This window comes from Vulpes lagopus, chromosome 2 (assembly GCF_018345385.1).
Source record: "Vulpes lagopus strain Blue_001 chromosome 2, ASM1834538v1, whole genome shotgun sequence".
Taxonomy (NCBI): Eukaryota; Metazoa; Chordata; class Mammalia; order Carnivora; family Canidae; genus Vulpes; species Vulpes lagopus.
Window position 1 is genome coordinate 133,553,168 of NC_054825.1, and position 18,519 is coordinate 133,571,686.

Here is an 18,519-nt window from a genome sequence, read left to right on the forward strand (position 1 = left end):
AATAATAAAAATAATACTATGGAAGAATCTGCACCAAGGAGTTTTCACAAGAGACAAGATAATAGGTTACTATCTCTTTAAATTTATTTCCATATAATTTTATTGTGGAGTTTATAATAAAAAAAAACAAAGTAAATGTATTTTTCAAAAAGGATCCCAGCTTAGTGTATTTAGAAATAATCTGCTATACCATCAGAAATCTGTCTACCAAAAAGTGAGCTGTAAAGTAAAATGAAGCAATTTCTATGGATGTGTACGGAAGAGAGGACTAGATGCTTCACAATGATAGAAATCCTTGAACTTCGGCATGGCAGGGAACATAGCAACAGCTAATCCAGCACATCATTTTAAAGATGGGGAAAATGGAAGATTGGCAGGGTTAGTGTCTTTTCTGAGCTCAGGCAGCCGGTGCATGATGAGATGGTCATACACATGAAGTTCCAATGAAAATCTTCTTTCCAGGTTAAGGTTGGTAATTCCCAAGTTTTGAAGTATGTCTGCCATTGTATTTGAAAGCTAAGTAATACTTTAGCTCATTAACTTAAGAATCCTAAAACACCTGTGTCTTCATTGCTTATATTTTATTGTGCTGTACGATTCTGGTTTTGAGTGTGGGAAATGAATTAATCATGACTTTTCCTCATAGCCCTGTGAGGCAGCGAGCCCTTATTATGGTGCCTTCATTTTCCAGATGAAGAAACACAGCACCAAAAGGGTAAGTGATGTGCCCTGGGTCATAGGCTGGGTCAGCGGCAAAGTTTTAACAGTAAAGCCTGGGTTGGAGGGTTTTATCTCAGATTCATTCTATCCTTTTTGATTAAAAACAAGCTCTGAAAATCCAGGACACTTATTATCGACTTACAGATTTCAGCATTTTGGAATTCCAAAGATTCAATTATTGTAGTAAGGAAAAAGACAAAATTAAAAGGAAATATAGAAATATAACAGGAATATTAAGAGGATAATCAACCCCACACCATTGAGACTAATTTTGCATATTTGTGAAGAACGTAGTACTTATAATATGTCTGTGTATAAACCATTTGTTTCTATTCTATGAGAAAGATACAGAAATGCTCTTTTTGTCTGCTTTGTTTTTATAAAAATGTGCACAGGGCCCATAGAAAGGCTTTAGATTTGCCTATCTCTGGCTTGTGTGATGTAGCAATGAAACTGTTTTTATTGGATCATTCTGTGCATAAGAATATTTCAATTATGTTTTTCAAAATCTAAATTAAATCCTCCATTAATTCAATGGGAAAGAGTCAGATAAGGTGAATCACATTAGCCAGATTCTCCTGAGACACTCACACCCTCGCTGAACCCATTGGGACTCTCAATTCATCAAGTAAGTGCCCTTGTGAAAATTCACAGGTTTTTTTTTCTGCTTTAGGTCTTTGGGGGGACTTGGTTTATAAATGCAAGTGAATTTAGTCATGTTCGTTCGTATTTCATAAGAACGTATGTATATGAAATACACACACACTTAAGATTATTCTTTGTTGGTGGAATGAACTGAAGCTCCCATCCCTTCTACCAGGGCAGAAACTTGGCAATCAGAGAAATGGGGTGAACTTTGTACCAGTCAGCATCTTCGTTGTCTTCAGGAGTTAATATGAATTTCTGTCATATAAAGACTTACCAGGAGAGCAGCAAGTGGGCTTTCAGAATAGCATGGCTAGGGTGAAGTTATTTGGGTATTAGATTAAGTTGAGCTCCTAAGAGCAGTCCTTTGAGTTGCTTCCTAGGTTGAGGGCAGTTAGAGAACATGGTCTTCAGAGACACTAGTCCAGGTAACTTCCAGAAGGTGATGACTTATAGTAGAGACCAGCTGTGTTTGCCTCTGGGTTCCTCAGGAGGATATGCTTCAGCAGTAACGCTGGTGGGAAGAGGTGAAGGGAGTTAGTCACCCTTTCTCTCAAGGAGAACCACTCTTCCTTCCAGACTGACTCTGAAGAAGCCTCCGTTGGTACCAGCTGAAGCCAAAGGCAGCCAGGTATAGAGGTCCAGGAATGGGCTGGTCTAAATTGAGTGGCAAGGTGGGGGGCTAGTTTGGTGTGTCCTGAGGGAGGGCAGCTGACACCGTAAGGCTGAAAGAGCATACTGCCAGAGAAGTTGGGAAAGCATTGGAGGGGTGTGGAATTTAAACATAAGAACCACATTCAAGGAATCTGTATGTGCCAGGGTTGTGGGGAGTATACCTACCAAAGACCTTGTGTTTGGGCCTGTAATGTGGAAGGGCTCTATGGAGAAAAATGAACCTGAACCAAAATGGAATCTGTACAGTTGTGGTATGACAGGGCTTATTGTGACTAGAAAGATGGTGGACAGTATGGGATAGTGACTCCAGGAAGCAAACTCCGACAGATTATAGAACTTGTTTGATGTCTCTTCCTGAAAAAGCAATTCTGATAAAAGTTAGCCAGAACCATTAGGAGTGACTCATTTGCCTTTTGGCCAATATTACTTATCACCATATTAATAATTATATATGATCAAATAATAAATACAAATAGGGGGGAGGACACATTTTTCTTTGGGTGAACATCACTTAGCTAGTAAAATATTGTTTGCATAGCATTGTCTATACATCTTTTTATGCTAATTATCTACATTCATTAGAGGGAGGTAGTTTAGGGGTTATCCATTTTATAGGTGATAAAATAGCAACCCAGAGGGGCTCAGGGATTCCCAAAGCTATAGGGAAAATTAGTGGTGAAGCTAGGACAGGAAGCAAGATTCCTCTGCCCCAGGCTGACCTTCTTCTCCATTGAGCTATGCTCTCTAGTAGTATTTAACCCAGAATGCTTTCCCTGGAAAATATATCTCTTCTTCCCAAATATGGAAAAAAAATACAGTCAGTTGAGTGGCAGGGTCATCTGGTACTGATGGGAAAAGACTTTGGATAATTTCTTGGTCCCCATCATTCTCAGTAGAATGTACTTCCTCTCCTTTTCACTTCCTTTCTTACCCTACTTTCCAGTCCCATAGGCCAGCCCTCTCCAGTTTATAGAGCAGTGTTGAGCCCAACTTAATAGTGTGTCTTGTAAAAGATCTAGATTAGATTTATTTATCCTTCAGAGGGGAAATAATTAAAGAAAACCATAGTATTTCTTTCATTTGAGTCATAGTTGTCACTAGTTCAAGAAACAGTAGTGAAATTATTTTTGATATCTTATCTGGACCCTGCAAAAAAAATAGACTTTGTTTTGAAACATCATTGAACTTGATCTTTGAACTTAATGACAATAGAGAATTGTCATTAGTTTATGCATTTGTCAGGACTAGCAATCAAGCTGTTTCATGTTTGAGTGTACATTCTGTAGAGTGAATTCTTTTTGGGTATCACAAGAGTGCAGAGTTTAGAAATATGTAATGACAGAGATGATTTGCTCTTCTATTTATTTTCTCTCAGGAGAATTTGTTATGTTAAAAAAGGAAGACTGTAGTGCAAATCTATTTCATTCCCTTTTGATGGTAACCTTCCCATATACAACATATAAATTTTGAAGGATACAAATTCCCTTCCACCCATCAATGCATACATAAACCTTTCAAGCTCAGAGATTCTAGCAGACGGCTGACAAAGCTTTAACTTTACTGATCATGATGCTATAATTAAGGAAATGTGGACTTTGGAGGTAATCATTAGTTCTTCTGTGTGAACATCTAGCCTGGGATTTTGCCGCCTACTATGCTTCCTTCTTAATGACAATGTTGGGAGGCTTCCATGTAATTGAAATTGTCCCCTTTGAAGAATTGATGTGTTAAGTGATTATGTAATCTCATGATGAGCTAGTAATGGAGAGATGAATAGAATTTATATACTGGCACAAAGTGGAAATTATAAAAAGACAATTATATGGTAAATTTCTGTACCATTCTGCAAGTTCATGCTGTAGAATCAAAGTAGTTATGTGCTGCCCACTGCTGCATAAATTTAAGGAGATGCTTCCAGTCACATTCTATGGATTCAGCATCTAAGGGTGAAGGACTATGTATGTCTTATGTGAAGGTGGGGGTAAGGAATATATTGCTCGGCTATTTCTGCAACAGCATTGCATTTTGAGCATCCCCAGACTTGCTCACAGGTCTGTGGGTTTGGTGCACTTTGACTGGGGGAGGCAGATTTTTGGTTGCAGGCTATAGGCTGTGGTTCAGGATGGGTTTGGGTCTGTTCCAAGAGTTTCTCATCCTCCTTGGACTAGCAGCTATTCAGAGTCTGCTCTTCAAATGTCAAATGGCAGGAATGCAGGACAGCAAGTGGAAACAAGTGACATCACTGGAGTTCTTAACCCTGAACTCTCACACTGTCTCTTACACCCACAACTCATTTGCAAGTCACAGGGTGAAGCTCTGCTGAATGCAGCGGAACCGGAATTCTGAGTTGCATGACAAAAGCCATAGATACATAGAATTATACTATGAATAATAATTGCAAATAGTGATTAAAGCTACAGCAAGACCAATAATCTCTATTTCTACAAACTCTTCAGGTGGTTCTTATGACCCCCATCCTTGAGAAGTATTAGATATATTTATTTATTTTTGTAGTCTCCTTACCCACAGACTCTGAAAATCAGCCATAAATGTCAAAACTATTAATACTGAATTCACTTCAAGTGAAGATTACAAAATGTGCTATGAGGTGGGTATTTGCTTTCTAGGGAGTCTTGCTTGTTTCTTGGGGAATCTGTTTATGAACACATGTGTTTAGAGCAAAAGTTAGATTTTGCCTCATTTAGTCACTAAATACCTTTCTGAAAATATGTAGGCTTCTTTTGCAGAAGAGTCCATAATATCAGAGAGGCCTGTCTTGGGGAAGAGAGAGAGCTGCCACCTCCTGCATCTTCCACCCCCTTCTCCTTCTGGATGTCTAGCCAGTCAGTACTTGGGAAAAAAGGATACAACTGGCTAGCCCAAAATTAACCCATAATTTTGTATGGGTATGGGTATGAATTTCCTAGAAATTCAGTTCTCTAGGAAAGAATTTAAGTATGGGATGCATTTAATATCAAATTCAAATATGAAAATGTATAGTACTTTTGCCTGAAGGAGCACTTAGAAGTTCATATTCTTTGGCAAGTTTTTCCATAAAGGAAAGGAAAAGAAAAAGTGTTTAAAAAATCTCAATGTCCTTTCTGCCTTGTTATGCATGTGACCCTGCTGAGCCTTCCTATACTCCTTACTTCACAGTATTCCATTCATTTTATTTTCACATTGCCTAAAGATGAGCATGTTTATCAAACGATTTGAAATAGGAACTGCCCACTAAACTTTGAAAATAGAGCCACCTAGTCTATACCTGAGTTAGCATTCTGGTGATCTCTCTCAAAATTTAAGCTCTCAGAAGCAATCTTTAATCCACTTTATGAATATCAGACCCCAAATTGCATATAATAATTTCACAAATGTGTTTGGATTTTGCAATTCTTTTAATTCAAATACCTGGATCGCAGATGGAGAAATGAAAGAGGCAAAAGGGTTTGACCCCCTTAGTTCAGCCCATCACAGTAGGTTTGTGTTCTAAGGAAAGGGAGAGCATTTTTGCATTTCTGCCTGGAACATAGCCCAAAGGAAAACAAAGGGCACACAGGACTGTTGTGCCATCTTCAGAATATAAACCATGCTTTCAGGTTTCTTGGAGGACCTGAACACTAGAAAAGGTTGCTTTTTAATGGGGCACACGGCAGTGTCAGTGCTGTAGAGGCATCTCATATTTTAGCTGACACCTGACATTCTGGTGGCTGCCAAAGTGGAAGAACAAATGCAACATGTTTTGGAACCCATGCAAGACACCTCTGAGGACGTCCAGAAAAGTGCTGGGAAGATTCAGTCTGTGCGTAGGTAAGGAGACTATAAACCAGCAATTTTTTTGCTTCCTAACCTTTTTGAACTATATTTACGTCCGTAAATAGGTGTAACCAAAGACAATTAAGGTCACCTATAAATTGACAGATGCATTTGGCCAAGTATACGTGTTGAATACCAACTGTTGTTTCTTGGCCTCATCCAAATAGTTCTTTGATGTGTAGCTCTTGAGTATATGCTCAAAGGAAAGTCATTGGTCCCATGGAAGCAACTCTATTGTCCACTAGATGTTGCCAAACCTAAGGTCTGCCCCTCAGGCCAAAGCTCCAGGACAGACCAAGGGGCTGCCTCCACGGAAAGACTCAATCTGCTGTCTGTGCAGTGTCTTGGGGTGGCAATTTGCTAAGAACTCTCTCTCGGGCTGCTACAGTCCTACGGTACTCAGGAATGCAAGGCCCCTCCACCACCTGATTCAGGCTTTTAAGAGGTGTTCCTTGGGTGGTACCAGCAAAAACTGGGTGCCAGGTGTAAAAACCAGAGCACCAGGTGTGTGTAAAGCACCGCTCCAGGAGACACAGGCACTCTGGAGCAAGGCAGAGGGACAGCACCAAGATAGCATCCATCCTCGGAGGCCTCTGGAAAGGATGGCCATCAGCTTCCAGATGGGTGTTCAATCAGAAACTTGCCCCTCAAGCTACAGTCATGATGATTAGCTAGTAGGCCTTAAAGAAGGAGCTCCTGGGTCCGCTACCTCTGGCTGTGCCATGGGCTGTGCAGCTGTTCGAGAACTTTCTCTAGGTGAACATAAGCCCCAGTGGCCACCAGAGCCAGAGGAGGTAGAGGTGTCCCTTGGCATCACAAGGTGCCAGACGGGGGGTATGGCCTCCTTTCTGGGAGGCACCAAGAGTTACAGTCCCCAGGGACCGGGAATGCAAGCTTCTCTGGCCTCCAGCGCCGGGTGATCAAGAGGCATCCCTCAGGCGGCAGCCGCACGAGCGCCAGACCCAGGGACAGCATCGTCAGCGAGACTCTGCGCGCAAGGGCACCTGGGAGCACCAAGATGGCGCCCTCCAGTCCGCTTCGCGGGGTCAGGCCCGAGCCGTGTGGGCGGTGGGATGCCTGCCCCTCTAGTGGAGGCTTCCGTGTGAGCCGGTGAGCCTCCTCATTGTAGGTCGGGACCTTTCGGCCGCCTCTGAGCTGGGTTCGGGGACAGGTGCGTCCCAGAAGGCGTCAGCGCCTCTCTCCCAGAGAAGCTCCGCGCAGCCTTCAATCTTATGCGTCTCGGGATGTGAGCCCCCCTGGCTGTCAAAGTTAGATGGCTTGGGGGCTCACCTCTCAGCGGCAGGTCCTAAAAGCTGAGGCAGGCAACGTGGGGTTCGAACCCTTTGCTCCTCGGGGAGAAAGCTGACGATGGGCCCCTATGGCGGGTGGAGTTTATGACGAGGCTGGGTCTCAGTCTCTCCTGCTCACTTCGGTTTACACAGCCAGCCTATAGGTGATTGATGTTATTATTATTATTATTTTTAAGGTTTATATTTTTTAGGGAGGGGGCGGGGCAACGGGAGAGGAGAGAACGTCTTAGGCAGATCCTGCGCTTAGCGTGGGGCCTGTGGCCGGGCTCAATCTCATGACCCTGAGATCATGACCTAAGCAGTTTCTTAACCGACTGTGCCGCCCAGGCGCCCCCTTCAGGTTGTTTTAAGAGTAAATTTGTCCATACCTAGGGGCAGACCGAGTGTGTCCGTGGGAGGAGGTGAGCTCAGGATCTTCCTACCTCACCTTCTTGACCCAGGACTTGGATGGAGTTTTACACACTGTTGGAATCCTGCAAAAAAGGATGAGCTTGCCGCCTACAGGTTTTTAGAGAAAGTCCTAGGAAAGGAACTTTTATTTATTTATTTATTTTAAAGACTTATTTATTTATTTATTTATGATAGACATAGAGAGAGAGAGAGAAGCAGAGACACAGGAGGAGGGAGAAGCAGGCTCCATGCCGGGAGCCCGACGCAGGGACTCCAGGATCGCGCCCTGGGCCAAAGGCAGGTGCTAAACCCCTGAGCCACCAAGGGATCCCCGGAAATGAACTTTTAAAATAGCATCAATGCTCAAAGAGTTATCCTGGTGGCATAAAACATTTCCAGGGTCCTCCTAAGTGCTTCTTGAGACAATGGCACCTCAGTGATTGAGATTTGAACTCCTCTGATCTGCTTTAATAGTGACAAGGTTATTCTAAGGGCTTTGTGCGCTCAAACATGAGCAGCATTTCATTACCCCAGATTTCAACAGAAGTTCTGAAATGCCAAGAGTTTGCCTGCTGTTCCCAAGCTCAGTGAAATATAGGCTAGTCCAGCAGGTCGGAGGACCTTACCTTTTGGATGTGGCCCACGGTGAATGTGAAATGCTAAGTCTTTATAGCCAATGCATTTAAAGTGGCCTTTCAGTTCGTTAATTAGTAGATGCGTTCTCTACCTTTGACTACCTGGGACTGATGTGAAGGAGAATTTGCGTACTTTGCAGGGGGGCCTGGGAGAGCTATGATCAATCACAGTGTGTTAGAAATGAAAGATTGCAGAAAAGATGATTAAAGCCCCAGCGGCTGCCTTCACAAATGAACTTCAGGAGAAAAAAGCAGTTTAGTGTAAATGTGGCAAGTCTTCTTATTGGAGCTTGATGAAATTAAAGGCAATGCCAGGTAATATAAACCATTGTTGAATCTTTCTTTTATTAAAACTGGGCTAAAACAAGGAGTAGAAATTTGTCAGGTGCAGTAATTACTTTGGTACTTCACTGATGAAAGCTCTCTTGGGCAAAGCCCTCCTCACATCTATTTTCCATTTCCTCCAGGTTATACTTTCAGCTGCTAGAGAAGAATAAATATGAGCTGAGGAGAGGGCAGCCTCCCAGCCTATCTATTTGTGGATTAAATATTTTAAGGGTAAACCTTTTGGTGGTTTTCTCACTCTTTCATTTTCCTTCAATTACTAGCTTGAGAAAATGTCTAGATTTTTTGGTCATAGAAACATACATGTCTATGACCATAGAAGTAATGGGGGAAAAAAAACCCTGATGAGACAGCATTTGTTGCATGTGAAGATACTATAACCTCGGTATTGTAGCCAAGGCAGGAGATGGAAGGAGGATTTGGGGGCATTAATATAGCTGGATAAAAGAAACTACTAAGGAAGAAATGACAAGTCCTACTTACAGTGTGGTCTTTGAAACAGCATAAATATCACCTGGAAGCTTGTTAGAAATGCAGAATCTCAGGCCTTACCCCAGAGGTACTGAGTCAGAATCTGCACCTTAATGAGATCCACTGGTGATTCTTTTGAACATTCTTAGTGCTTAAGAAGCTCTGGTCTGTGGGCAGCCCCTGAACTGGGTGACCTCCCTCAAAGCTAGGGAGACCTATAACACCCAGAGGGTAGTCACACGTTCTCAGAAGGCATTTGCAAAGGGCATGCTAGTTGAAGGAATTACACGTTCCGTGCTGGTGAAGGTAGAAACCAATAGCTAGAGCAACTAGCAAGTTATATGAAATTCTTATACTTAGGGCAATTAAGAGAGCTTTATGCTCTTGAATGACTGAAATTTGTGCATTAGTAGAAAGGAGTTAAAACTCTACAACAGATTTGCTCCTTGTAAAAAAAGGCATGGAGTGGTCCAAACAAGGGAGGCATGGATGAGTATCCAATATGGAGCTTCTGGGAGAAAAGAGCTACACTAAGCATCAGGCAGCAAGACAGGAGTGTGGCTCTGGATAAAGATCTGCTTCTAATCACCTTTTGCTAATAGCTTTAATAAAAGCTACCAATGAGGTGGAGTGAACAATAAATCCAGACCATGGTTATCCATGTTAATTCTTTATCATTTACTGCATATCCTTCTCTATTCACATGTGTATTTATTTATTTTTTTTTTTTTTTTTTTTTTTAATTTATTTATGATAGTCACACAGAGAGAGAGAGAGAGAGAGGCAGAGACACAGGCAGAGGGAGAAGCAGGCTCCATGCACCGGGAGCCCGACGTGGGATTCGATCCCGGGTCTCCAGGATCGCGCCCTGGGCCAAAGGCAGGCGCCAAACCGCTGCGCCACCCAGGGATCCCCACATGTGTATTTAAATGAACTCTTTAATACACTCTACATAATTTGTTCACAAATGGGTTTTGTTTCTTCACACGCATGGGCTCATTTTCGAGCTCCACCTTATAGGCTGTGTGATTTTGACAACCTGTATCTAAGAGCCTCACTTTGCCTCAGTTTCTTTAGCTGTAAAATGAGGATAACAGTAGTATGTGCCTCATAGGCTTGAGAACTAAATGAATTAGTATATGTTGTTCTCTCAAAACAGTTCTTGATGTAATAATTATTATGATTATTATTTATCAAGTCCTGAAATAAGGGTATTCATTCAGCTATTTTAAGGCAAAGTAGGGAAGCCAGGAGGATTTATCTAGCATTCGAAGTTATTCCGCTAGTACTTGAAGAACACAGGTCCCATCAGTCAGAACTATTATTTTTAGGTGCTCCCTACCTTAAAAGTGGGGATAATAACATAGATACTAAATAGGATTTAAGTAGTCATAAATGAAGTTACATGTATTTTAATAGAGCCAAGATTGAACTCTTTGGAAATTAGAAAATCCATTATTTTGCTTCTGCCAATCTCATCTATTTTCCTGGACGCCTTTTAAAAGTTTCACTCACTTTGAAGCCCAAACTCACATCAGTAGTTTTTGGGTAAATACTGGGAAATAACGTGGCTGAATTTGATTCTTTAAAAACTGATTGAGGAATTTAAGTTAATTTGCATCTGTATCACACATCTTGGTCCATACGACAGGAATACTAGAATACAATTAAAATATGGTAAAACTGAAATATTTAGGATCAGCTGGAACTCATTAAGAATGAGATATTTATTCTTAACGACAGATTTAATGAAAAAGTGTTTTTCCCCCCAGCTACTTTGTAGCCATTTTCCATGTGCACCTTGGAGGTTTTTCTCCTTCTCCTCCTTCTCCTTTTTCTTTCCCCCTTTCTTAAAGGGCATTTCTGCAAGGAAATGTCATTAAAAACACAATTTGTTGTAGGAGATGGCAATAATCTCCAAAAGCACTGCATTTGAATGGCTGTCCTTGAGGAGGACATAAAAATGTGTAAAATAAATTTGACCCATGTTATAGACTAGATGTCTGAAATTCTTTCTGGGTGTGATTCTGCTCTGATATTATTGTCGTTTTTGTCCTTTCCTTTTCTAAGCCTCTGTGTCCTATGTATGAAATGTGGACTAAAATATAAAACCATATATTCAACCAAATTTAAAGTCCTAGGCCTCTATGATTAGAACCCTGCACAAAAGAATTATATATATAAAAAAAATTCTAACCAATTAGTTAAATATCACCTCGTTTAGGAGACTTGAGGTCAGGAGCCAACTTGAGACCGCCTTGGAGAGAAATGCAGGCCTTTCCTTGAATATAAGACTTTCCTGGGGATAAATTTAATTCCTGATAATAATTTCTGATTTTATTTCCGTCTGGGGCCATGTTGGTCAGCCTTTTTGTTATATGGATTTATGTTTTCAAAGGAGACTTCCTTGTGTCTGCTCTCTCTGTGCCATTGAAGATGCTGTTGACAATCTCTACAGGAGAATCAGGAGAAACAGGTCTTTGGGATGATAGTGAATTACAAGCCTAGTCTTGGCCCAGGTGGCCCGGGTTTGGCAAGAAGGCCATGGCAAAGCTGCAGGGAAGTCCTGAGCCAGCAGGGATTACTGTAATTGAATTTCTGGGCAGCCCTTTGTTGCCTTCCAGCCCAGACTCACTTCTTTGCGTTTTTTTCTATTTTCTTTCTGGCTCCCATAAATAATCTGCAAAGTGGACAATTGGCAGCCAGAAAATCAATTGGCCCTTATATCTCCTCTAATTAATTTCTCATTGTCAAGTAGTCACGAGGCATTTGTAGGCAGTAAACTGTTCTACCTGGTTCTGATGGATGACAAAACAAAGATGGAGGGTAGAACAACAGGCAGAGTTCTGTAACCAAGAGTACTCCGTCTAGACTTCCTCCTCTGTATCCATAGAGGACAATATTTTCCTAATAACAAGTTATTACTATTAGTAGTAATTAGTTATGTTACCTTTTTGGAGCTCTGCTTTTATTACATTTTAGTGTAATTACAAAAACAAACTGTGGGTTATTATAGATCAGTAGAAAATAAGGTAGACAGAATGAAGAGTAAAATCATAAAGTACACGAACATTCCTAAGGCTTTGAAACATGCACATAAGGAGCACAGCAGACGCAGGTGCTCAGGAAATATTTGATGTATAAATGGAATTTTTTGAAAATAGTTCTGATTTATATATCTATTTACCAGCAGCTTGGGAGATAATCTATTTGCCCTATACTTGCCAATGTTGCTCAATTCTTTTCATTTCTTAAATTTTAAACTAATATATTCTTACTACACACCTTGAGAAAGCTTAAAGTAAAAATTCTGAAAATACCAAATGCTGGTGAGAATGTAAACCAACAGAAACTCATTCATTGCTGGTGGGAATTCAAAATTATACGGCAACTTTGGAAAACAGTTTGGCAGTTTCGCATAAAGTTAAGTATATCTACTTATTGTAAGACTCAGCTAACACTCTTAGGTATTTGTCCAAGAGAAATGAAAGTTTGTGTTTGTATAAAAATCTGTACGCAAATGTTTATAGAAGCTCTTTTCATAATCTCCCCAGACTAGAAACACCCCAAATGTGCTTTGGTGGGCCAACAGATAAACACACTGCTATGTCCATGTGATGGAAAGCTATTCAGTAATATAAAGGAACATATTATTGATGCATACAGCTGCTTGGATAAATCTCACAAGCATTATGCTGAATGAATGAAGCTGACCTCAAAAGACTGCGTATTGAATGACATTCTCAAGGAGTCAAAACTGTAGTGATGAAGAGTAGATCAGTGGTTGCCAAGGGTCTGGTGTGGGGAGAGTGAGTAACTGAAAAGTGAGAGTAAAAAAAAAAGTGAGAGTAAGGGAGAACTTTTTGGGTGTAATGGACTGTCCTATATCCCAGTTGTGTTGGTGGTTACATGAATCCATACATGTACTATACTTCATAAAATCATATGTCAAAAAAGAGCTAATTTTACAGTATTATAATTTTGAAAACAAGATAATTCTTATTGAAAACTACTAGACAATAGGGAAACATAAAAGTAAAAAGGAAGGTCTTCATCCCTGACCTCCGTAACTCCTACTGAGTGTGTACTCCTTCAAAAGTACACACTCCTGATGCCATTCTGACAGGCTGAGAGTCCATGGTAAGAACATGGCTTCAATTTGTGTCCCAGCCCCTCCACTTACTTCAGGTAGCTCTATCCCTTGGGCATGTTACTTAACCTCTTTGTGTCTATTTCCTTATGTACAAAATGGTGCTTATAGCCATACTGTAGGCATTTATATAACAAGCACTTGTGTTTGCCGTTTTTACTATACATACTTCTTGCATGCACACATAAGAGAGATTTGTATTATTTATTATTTTTTATTATTTAAATAGATTTCGCTGCTTTTGTTCCTTTGACATTACATTGTTAACGTCTTTGCAAGTCAGTATATAAAAATCTTCCCTACTGTGAATTCCAAAACTTCACAGTACTCTATCATAAGTATAAATTACATATACATAATATGTAATATATATATATGTAATCAAATTACATATAATTTGACATATTTTATAAAATATGTCAAACAAGTTTAGTATTAAAATTTTATATTTTATATCTTGTTTAAATATAATATATTTAATAAAGTTTTTGTTTATTAATTAATTTTAAAAGACTTTATTTATTTATTTATGAGAAACACAGAGTGGCAGAGACATAGGCAGAGGGAGAAGCAGGCTCCTCACAAGGAACCTCATATAGGACTTGATCCCCTGACCTGGGATCATGCCCTGAGGCTCAACTGCTGAGCCACCCAGGCGTCCCTAATAAAATTTTTACTGCCAAAGGCACCCTTTTGAACTTAAACTAGTTTTTTTATTTTTGAAAAATTTTCTCCACCAATTCAATTCCAATCTTTCAGGATTTATTCACACATCACAGTTCATTGCTAATGCCATTTCTGTATTTCTCGTCCTATTCTTCCTCTTTCCCCTCCATGATTACAGTAGGCTTTTGAGAGGCAGTGGAAGTGATATGTGCTCTGTCCACCATCTTGACCGAGAAGCTCTTCTTCTCTCCTAAAACCCTTTTGTAAGCCCATGTGGATTAGGGAAAATATTAGGGCAGAAGGTAGAGGTTGTGGAAGAAAGCTGGACACAAACTGGGGAACTTGAGTGTGAATCCTGCTTAGCCCTCAGTTAGCTGGGTGAAGTTGGGAATTCACTTTATATTCTCTGGTTCTCTATTTCTTCAGCTGTAAGATGATATGGTTGGACTAGATGAACTCTAAAATCCCACATTACCTCCATGTACAAAATGAGGACATTGGGGCTCACAGAAATGAAATGATTTGCCAATGGTCATGTAGGAAGGAAGATCTAGAATTGAGTCTTGAACATATTTCTTCAGATTTCAAGTCTCAGCTGTACCAAGCTGTCCTGAACAATGTCACCTCAGAAGCTGAGAGTGAAGGGGGCATATCCTCGCTAAGCACCACTTCCTACCATGTCTGGTATGTGTGTAGAAGTGGGCATGTACGACCCCCACTCAGGAAGCTGTCCTGAGGTCTTTATCTCCTGGGGCTCACACCTCTGTATTCCTGCTGACAGAGCCATGCTCTAGAGCATTACCTGCTCCGGTCTTTCAGGTGGCACAGCTCAGGTTTGGCCCAGCCCTGAGAAGCAGCCCTGTCCAGATGGTGGTGCGGCTGGTTGCACAGTGGTCGGGCCTCCCAGTGCTGGAGAGCATGGCTGTGCTCATTTCGAAGTCGCTCTGACAGCATTCCTCTCCTGGCAGCCATGTACTCTTTCCTCCAGTTTTGTGCAAGCAAATGGCTTTGCAGCAGCTTCCCTCAGTCCCCATGTAAGCGACGAAACAAGCATTAGGCCTATGAATTTGCGTGCATTTCACTTATTTGAATCTTTCCACAGGCTTCCGGATTTCATTTCCTTCTTCCTTACCATGGCCTTCCCTTTGGGTTGTATGAACACAGTTATTTGAAAACAAAACAAAGCAAAATTTGAAACAACAAACTACAACTTCTCCAAACACACAGGTAAATAAGCAAAGAGAAAATCAAACCCAAATATATGTTTCCTACAAACCCATTAAAAATGCTTCTTCAGCGTGACCATATCAGCTTTTAATTAGGAGAGTTTGCTTGTTTATTACATGGTTTAGGAATCAATTATCCCTCTATTGTCACTTGCCTTTCACTTCTTTGGATCCCGGCCTCTGGGATTCTGATTTGTAACTTCATTCTTTCCCATCTAGTTTTTCCTTCTCCACTACAAGGTTCTGTTTGTTCCCTGAGTCTTACACAATTATACCATCTGGACAACTTCTGTGTTACTCAAGACCACTCATTCTCAACTCTGGCTATATGTGAGAATCACCTGGGGATTTAATTTGTGTTTGTTGGATTCTAGGTATGCACAGATTTAAAGGTAACTCAAGTGACTTGTAGGTAAAGGGGAAGAAGAAATGGGTAGCATTTATAAATGGGATCAACTCCTTCTTTTCCTTATCTAGCTTACCTATCCTTTTATTTTTCCAATGATTTTCAGGTAGGCAATAGAAGATTCCAAGTGGGTGATTGTTGGCTTTTCAAATCTGAGGTGACAATGCACTGATGACCATATCCCAAAGTATGGTAGCCCACCCTATGGGCTTATAGGAATTTTCAGGAGTCAGGATGACCATGAGGTACTGCATGAGTTTTTGCTTGCTTGTTAATTTTTTCTATATCATTCTCTCATTCATAGTTTTGAAAACAGCAGATGAATTATGTAGGAATTTTAGACACCTCAGTAAAACGAGAAGGGGAAAGAGCGCTCTAAGCAGAAATTTGCATAGAAAGACAGTTTGTGGTAGACATTGTACATTTTAGAATATATGGTACCAGTATTTGGAATGTTTGTGAGTCTGGTTCTTTTTAAAATATTCAGGGACATCCTGGCTATAGAGACAAGGCATTTGGCACAGGTTGCATGTTTAAGCTCATAGGAAGAGAGTCATAAAGCATATCTTCCATGTCCACCTTCTGCTGGGTATTGAGAAAACTCTTTTCTCTTTGCCTAAGCACCTGTGTTGAATTTGGTAGCTGTGGTGTTTGGACTGATTCAGCAGTAATTAATCTCCAGGCTAATTATGAGCTCTGTTGTCATTTTGCTAGATGTAATTAAACTGCATAGCTGGAGAAAGTTTGGAAACTACGGTTTCCAAGAAAACTCTTCCCTGTAACTTGGCAAGGAGCTCAGGAGTGACAACATAATCAGCCAATTAAATATAAGCTGGAAGCCTGATGTCCTTCAGGATGAGTTTACAGGAAGAAGACAAATGTATGTTCACAAGAGGCACCTGCTGTTTTACTGCTCCCTTTTTGGAAAAAGCTTGGAGTATTCTAGAGATTTTCTCTCATTAATCCTTTTGATAGCTTTATTAAATGGAAAGTGGGACAAACGTTTTAGTCCCTTTCAAAAAGATGAGATGAATAACACGTGAAGATCAGCTGTCTTGTCAAAGGGCATTGTGACCAGGGTCAGAAGAGATTTCAATCATGTGTTTCCTTATAGAACACAATGATTACTTACATAGATTCCTATAGCAATCATCAAATGTATAAAAAGATTATACCAGCAGTAAGATATGAATGTACCCTTAGTGAATAAATTCTTTAAGTCTTTTGGAGCCAAGGTTATGTTTCATTTTTTAGTCTAGAATCAGGAGACAGACCACATGCCGGCTGTAATCTAATGAAGGGGGGTGTGCTGCTGAATTATACTGGCCTTGGTCTTGCTCAGAAGGGCCACTCTGAAGAGACAAGCAAGATGCATTTGGTCCACATGTCCATAAAAATCAGCCCTGATGACCTCCAGTGCCTGATATTGCTAGAAACATGTATTCCATTTTGCAGCTTAAAAGTAGTTTTAATGCTTTACATGATTTCTAAGCTGACTTTACCTTGAGTGTGCAGAGAACCAACCCATGGTCAAGGAGAAAGCATTTAAAGCATGGGATATCTACTGTCATTGCAGGGTTTCTAAAAGTGTATGTGGGTGTGCACATGGGCCCCACCAGTGGTACTCAAGAACTCAGGATGATTTGGGGTGGTATGCTGACTTATTTAGGTAGAATTAAAATTGTCAGATATTTTTCATAGTTTTATTTATGGCAAAGACTTTGTGCTAAAAAATGTAGGAAAAAAGTTCCTTTTAATAATAAATTTATCTCAGTAAACCTGTGGACTCTATAACATAAATTATTTAATAAACAGTGATATAGATGATGTGCAGATAGAGCCAAAATTATGAAGGTGGCACTGAGTGCCTAAAGTTTGGGAAACAGGCCTCTACCTATTGTCTCCTACTCCTGTTAAGAAATCTACTTAATTCCTTTGCCTCAACAGTAATTCTGCTTTGCAAAAGTTGGGTCAGATGAGAGAACTAATGTGTCGTACTGTTAAGTCACAAATATGTATGCCACTACTATTGCAATAATGAAAAAATAATGAAAACCACACCCAAGCTCTATCTTATGTCTCCTAATAAATCTTAGTGCCCAATCATGTGGTTAACAAAGGTTTGGGTCTTATGAACATATGATATGGTGCCTATAATAACCACAGATTTTGATTATCCCCTGAGAGTGTTTATCCTTTGCCTGGCATGTCAGGGGACAGTCCTACTTATGTCTGTTACTTTTTTTTTTTTTTTTTAATGTCTGTTACTTCTTAACCACAGACAAAGTTAAAAACAGTGAGAGAGCCAGGCTTTGCATATTGACTTTGGCTAAGAAAATAAAGGAGTCTCTACAGGAAAATATCCCAATCAACATTTCCCGAATGACTGACACAACAATATAGATAAATCTCAGCATTGTGCTAAGTGAAAGAAGCCAAACTCAAAATGTTACATACTTTTTGATTACATGTATGTGACTTATGGACAAAGTAAAAACTATTGGGACAGAAAACTTATTAGTAGTGCCAGGGGCAAGAGATTAACCTCCATGGGCAGGGAACATTTTTCAGATAGAAGAAACTATTCTTTATTTTCATTATGGTGGTGGTTGCATGACTCTATTTTTTAAAACCCCTAGAACTATATGCTAGAAAGGGAGAATTTTTCCTGGCTGTAAATTATACTTCAATAAACCTGGCCAAAAAACAAATAAGTGCTTTTAGTATTTCATAAGAAAAATTACAAGTAAAATGTGAAATAATAGTCAAACCAAAATGAAATACCACAAATACCTGCAAATCATTTCTTGAGGGAGGAGAAAGTCAAACTCAACTTTTGAATTGATTTACACTGACAGACAGCCTCTTAATCTGTATTTCTAGAGTGGAAATGTCAAGTGTGTGCTTTTATACAAACTGTTTCCGTTCAATCATTTTGTTTTTGTTCATGACTAGATTCATTTCAGTCCTACTGCTCCTCATAGTTTGAAAAATGTTTAGGTCCTGGCAGTGTTACCATGGCAAAGAGTGGTTTCTTTGGTTTAATATCAGATATAGTAAATCATTG